The sequence below is a fragment of the Myotis lucifugus genome, unplaced genomic scaffold (assembly GCF_000147115.1).
Source record: "Myotis lucifugus unplaced genomic scaffold, Myoluc2.0 scaffold_8, whole genome shotgun sequence".
NCBI classification, from domain to species: domain Eukaryota; kingdom Metazoa; phylum Chordata; class Mammalia; order Chiroptera; family Vespertilionidae; genus Myotis; species Myotis lucifugus.
Genome location: NW_005871056.1, coordinates 11,207,854 through 11,213,853, shown reverse-complemented (window position 1 = coordinate 11,213,853; position 6,000 = coordinate 11,207,854). Strand labels below are relative to the sequence as shown.

Genomic DNA, 6,000 nt, shown 5'->3' with positions numbered 1-6,000 from the left:
CAGTGGGTTCCTAACTACAGCCATAGGCAGAGACAAGGAGAAAGGATGAGAGCAGAACATGGACCAAGGTAGAAAAGAGGCTAAGAGAGCACACAACAATGGTCATGATCCAGCACCCACCTGTTCTTTCACCCAGTAGATCCCATGGGCTTCTCCCAACCCTGAGAGGGAGGGAAAACAGTGGCACCCTGTGGCACCAGGTGGTCCCTGGGAAGTGGGTTAACTGCAGCAGGCACAACTCACTCTCTGGTCCTCTGGTGCTGCCCACTTCCCTCCCACTCATACACGTACACAGACCCTGTTCACTGTAACACACACACACACACACACACACACACACACACACACACACAGAGTCTCTACCTGCAGCTAGGATAGCCTTCATTCTGCCTCTATCACTGTGGACAAAGAATGGAAATAAAAGGCCAATTGTTAGTACATGAGCCTCTTAGGTGACATTTTTGGTACTTCCTGGGAAATCACCCCTTGCCCTCAACCTCGTGCCCTCCCAGGGTCATTGCCAACCCCCACATGCCTCCCTCACAGGGCCATTTATCCAGGCTCATGTGGGTGTGCTCTTGAGGTGGAGCTAGCAAGGAGAGTTAAAGGGTTTTCAGTTCTGTTCCCAGACTGCTGAGTTTCACTGAGAAGAAACAAATGATGACTGTTCTGCAAGGCCACACAATGAGCCGCTTTCTCCCAGAGGGGTGACCTTTACCCAGGAAGAGGCCGAGCACACTTATCAAGTCTCTGCCTTTGCTGGAGAGAATCTGTGGTAAACAGAGCAGAAGGCCCTTATTGTCACCGAGGGCCTCCAAAAGCCACCAGAGGTATTTGCACAGAACCCTTGCTTGCCTGGTCAATGGCTGTCATCCAACTTTACTATGGCACTGGGTTATTTAAAGTTAAAAAATAATTTGTTTAGTTGAATTGGGATTGGCCTGGATGATCGCCAATGTGGCCATCCTATGACAAAGATATTGGTTGCTCACTCGTAATTCATGTCTTTTCCTTCCATGCTCAAAGGTCCCTAATGTTGTACAGTTATTTGGTGATGATGAACCCAACCCCAGGTGATAACCCATATTTTGGCCATCTCTTTCCTCTCTGCCAAGAATCGGTCTAAATTAAGGATTGTGGAAGGCCTTTGAGGAAGAGGATAAGTGTGCTATGCTGCTCTTCTTCTTGCCTTTGGACTTGTGTGAGGGCCTGATGCTTGGGCTGGCTTTGTCCATCTTCTGATTGTGAGGGTAGATTTTACAGACAGAGTTGACAGAAGCAAAGAAAGGTATCAGACATCAGGAGTGGCTTGGAGGACACCTACCTTATCTCTTCCACCCCAGCAGGCACAGGAGTGAGGTTCTAATTGGCACAAGGGGAGATCACAGGCTCACTGAAAACCCAGGAGTAGCATTAACTTCAGGTGTGGCTGGATTCAGGGCTCAACCAATGCTACCAGGACTCAATGTCCCCTGTCTTGAGGTTCTCTCAGTGTGTTAGTCACAGTCTCAGGAACCCCCAGGTGGTCCCACTCGGCTCCAGGTGTTCCTCATGCTGACAAAAAGGAGGCAGTGTCTCCAAATTCCATACCTCCTCAGCTTCAAGTCCAGTCAGGGGAGAAACACACGTTCTCGCTTACAGCATTCCCGGGGGCCATTAAGTCTTATTGGCTCTAGGTGGGTTGCATGCACATTGCTGAGCCAATCACTGTGACCGTGGACATGCAATGTTTTGATTGGCTTAGGCCTAGGTCACATGCTTCTTTCTCAGAGCTCCTCCCAGATAAATGGACAGCTTTCTTCTCTTCCCACAGGACCTCCTGCTGCCACTGTGCCTCTGTACCTCTTTCTGGTGTCATAGGACCATCACACATCTATTGACCAGTGTCTGTGAGGTGCAGTTACCTGGCTGCCTGGGTGGGGAACAGGCTACACATCCTAATGGCTCATGAAGCTGGTATTCTCATCTGGCCTCTGTGGATGGCAGCCTCTTAGCCCTGAGAGATGGGCGCTGTCATGTGGCAATCCAGTGGCTTTTAGGTGCCCGAGTACGTCCTCCCTCATCCTGAAAATGCAGTTTCTTCTCCTCCACCCTTGGTGGCATCTCTTTGCTCTATTGGTGGCCACTTGAGAACACTGGCAAGTTGGTCCATTGTGTGCAGCTGTTGTCCACGGCTAGCTCTGGGCCCACAGGTGGCTCACCGATGCTTCTCGTTCTTTGCAGTCATTCCACAGGTACCTTCTCTTTTCACTCCCATCACTGGGTGATACTACTCCATGCTATAGCACAGCACGCACGCAAGAGGGGGTAAACTCCCAGTAACCCAGGCAAGAAGCAAGTGTAACTAGTTTATGGAATGGACTCCACCTGGTCAGGCACAATCCAAGGTTGAAGCAGAACCTATTCTGTGTCTCGTGTTAGTGCCTGTCGTACTGAGTATTAACTTAATGTTAAACAAAACCCCTCAGGTTTGGAATATCAAAGGGTAAAGTACTACTGAGAAAAAGTGGGCATAGCATGCACACACTTGGTTACGGCAACACTGACATATTCTTCCAAAAGCAAGGCAGGGAGCAGGTTAATGAGGAGGCGGGAGGCGCGTGACTGTGATGTGCTCAGCTGCGCGGAGTCCCAGCTGGAGCGTCAGTGACCTCTGCTGGCGAGATTGTCCTCTGGTCCACACGAAGGCCCGAGTCCCCTCCAGGTCTGTTTGTCTGCTTCACGGTTCTTCAGAGACACTGCAAGATCCCCGCCCAGCGAGGGAGGGCCGCCTGGGCTTCCACCCTGAAAGTCAACCAGGGGTTTGGAGGTGGCAGCGGTTGGGAATGAAGCACAGGTCCGATCCCCACCTCCACCAGCTTTCTCTCAAACGCAGGCAGCTTGCTTACATTACCCATTTTCCAGACACAAACACGTTTTCTTTTTAAAAAATGCTCTCCCCACAAAGAGCATATTAAAAAACAAGTTCCACATATTCCAGTTGATGAAATTTCTTAAGAATAACATGTTTGCAATTCGACAAAGTGAGATGAAAACACTGTCAAAATGAACTCACGTTTTTATGTCCGTAGGTCAGGGGACGAGGCATCCTTCACAAATACCTACTCAAAGCACACGCTTCACGTTGCCACGTGACATCCCCCCCCCGCCCCCCCGCACGAACACGTGAAATGCTGCTGTCGGACAGGGCCGAGCCCACCCCTCGGCCAGGCAGCCCTTCCTATAACTGGATGGCAAAGTCGAAGCCACCACGACAGGTCTCCAGTTACTGACCGTGCAGCTCCTGTCCCCGGGGGACCACCGGGGGGGGGGGGCACTTGAGGGCCTCTCCCAGCCCACTCTGCTTTCTTCGATTATTGAAGTTTGCCCTCGGGGTCTGGGCTCTGCAGGCATCTTCTAATAGGCTCTGTCCTTTAACCAGGAGTTGAACTAATTGAACCGGAGTAAATTGACCAAGGGCACCCAGCCAAGGGGGCGGGGGGCCGGGGGGAGGGAAGGGTGTCAGATATCCTCTTCCAGAAACTGGCAAATAGGACCCAGGGATGACAATTTCTGACGGACACTTCGCTGTCAGGTCCCGTGGGGCTGGCAGCATCTCCCACTGGAGGCAGGGGAGGCAGGGGAGGCAGGGAAGGCTGGTCAGCACAGGGAGAAGGAGTAAAGGTGACCACAGAGGGGCCGGGAGCCCAGTGACTGGCAGTTCCTTACCCCCAGTGATCAACTTGCTGGGGCTCAGGCCACACCCTTTCTCCTTTCACCTGTCCCCTTACCTGTGCTGCTCTAGGAACACCAGGCCTTCACTTCTCAGCGCCTTTATCTGGTCATTCGAGGCCTTTACAGGTGACCCCAGCAATGTGGACATTTATGAAGATCTGTCTACTCGTTTCCAGGAACTGGCACGGTTAAGGGGAATAACTGCTCTGTACTTAATAGGAGTGGAGAGCAGGCTAATGCATTTGTATGTGCTTATGTATTATGTATCAGTAAAGAGCTACTACATAAATATAGCAAAAAAAAAAAAAGAACACACTTTTTAAACAGTATGTTCAAAATGTTTTCCTCTCATTCTGTCCCCAGGTTTCTCCCTAGCGGCATGCCCTGTGGCTGAGGTCCTTGAACCTGGCCCTTTCGGCATCTGTTAGAGGGGACAGCAATGCCTTCTTTCTGGGTCCTACTGAGGAATAAAGACCAGAGCGCCTGGCAGATGGAGTGCCTGGCTCAGTTAGTTTGAGCTGCAGGCAGTGTGCATTGTGGTCATTTTGATGGACTTTTCTTCTTCGTGTCCTAGAAGGAGGTGCGTAATCTATCTGAGAGTGTCACATGTCATGGGTTTAATTCAGGCTCTGATTTTAGAGGAGATTATTACCAGAGTGTCCTCACTCTCTTTGGAGACTATTTATTTTTGGGGCCGGGGGGTTATTTCCTTAAGCCTGCATATCTTTACCATCAACTGGAGAGAACCAGCCTGAGACTGAAACCAACATGGAGGAAAGTAGGGCAGAGAGAGAAGGGAGAGATAGGAGGTAGGGAGAGAGAGAGAGAGAGAGAGAGAGAGAGAGAGAGAATGAATCAGTTTGCTTGAGCCTTTGGACCCAGCTTTGCTTAAGGCCAATTCTTCTGTCTGTGGTAACTGTCTGTGGAAACCGAGACTCTGACTCGGTTTCCTGTTCTTGGGTTGAGATGCAGAGACACAGCGCACCGGAAACCAGGCCGTGTGTTTCTCACTCACCCAGCTGCCCCCAACATGATCCATACGATCTGAAAGTAGGGATGAGGAATAAGGGAGTGAGGGGTGGTTTCTAAAGGAAATTCAGGTGCTTTCATCATAAAAACAGAAAAGGACCCAGCAGGAAAACCCACAGCTACCCACCACACTTAGCAGGACAGACCGGGGTTGGGGTGGAAGGGCGGGGAGAGGAACGGAAAGAATCGAACAATCGCTTATACTGAGAGTGGACTCTATGCAATGCTTTGTGTGAGCAGCTGGAAGTTGAATGATGAGCTGGGTTCCCCAGGAGGTCATCAGAGAAATGAGCATAGAGGGAGTCTTTGCGAAATAACGAAAGGATTTCAGTAGAAGTCTGGAGGTGGGGCCCCATGCTTGGGGGTGGGAAGGAACATTTAAATATGGCCAGGAGCTTGCGCATAGACTTAGTGTGATGAGAACCAGCCACTTGGGGGAGCAGTGACAACCCCCCTAACCCTCACCAAACATTTGCAGGGTCAAGGGCAAGCCCATAGATAGAAGCCTATATATCACGTGTCTAAATATTTACAAATTTTAAGTCAGGCTAACGTGAATAGAAATGCTCTATTCTCTCCCCTTGACAAACATACCTTCATAGCCAGCTGGGAGGCCAGGTGAACGTTTGGGATTCCCAGGCCCTCTGGTGTTCTGGCTGGAAGGAGACCACACAGAAGGGCAGAGCCTAGATCTGGTCCCATAGCTTCTTCCTACCCCCAAACCCTGCTGGGGGCCTTATGCACACACATGTGGACCCTGACACGGCATCACAAACTCTGTCCACATCCCCTGCAAACAGCTTGCTCAGTAGGGAAGAGGCCTGAGCCAGCCCTGGAAGTGGGTGGGGATTTCTCAGGGCCTGGGTACTCAGAGTGCCGTCTGGGTGGGCACACACTCTGGGTGGGCACACCCCCGTGGACCCTGCAGACTCTCTGCCCCGTGGAGTGGGGACTCCGGAGGAGGCCAGGGAGGGGCCTTCCTGCCTGGTGTAAGAACGATACTGAGTGGTAAGGAGGTCCGCCGCTGGGACGTGGTCATACTCGGCATAAGCAACAGCGGCGGGGGCTGGTTCCTATTACTGTGAGAAGTGACACAAATAGTGACCCTGCATTTTGGTTTTTAGGAAGAGAAACATCAGAAATGACCTGGGAAACGGCCTGCCGTTCTTCTCACTCACCACATTTACACAGAAGTTGGGCATGTCCAAGTCGAGGTGTGGAGCCTGGCCTTTTGGTCCAGTGAAAGGGAGACGCTAG

At 51.3% G+C, this 6,000-nt stretch overlaps 1 protein-coding gene across 1 annotated transcript in view; it reads right to left on the bottom strand.

Annotated features, from left to right (window-relative positions):
• Nucleotides 1-2,660: 2,660 nt before the first annotated feature.
• Nucleotides 2,661-6,000, bottom strand: part of ZBTB38 (zinc finger and BTB domain containing 38) — an 81,729-nt gene continuing 78,389 nt past the window's right edge. The window contains exon 5 of the transcript XR_002827983.1: nucleotides 2,661-2,784. The gene's annotated coding sequence lies outside the window, so the exon portion shown is untranslated. The remainder of the gene's footprint in view (nucleotides 2,785-6,000) is intronic.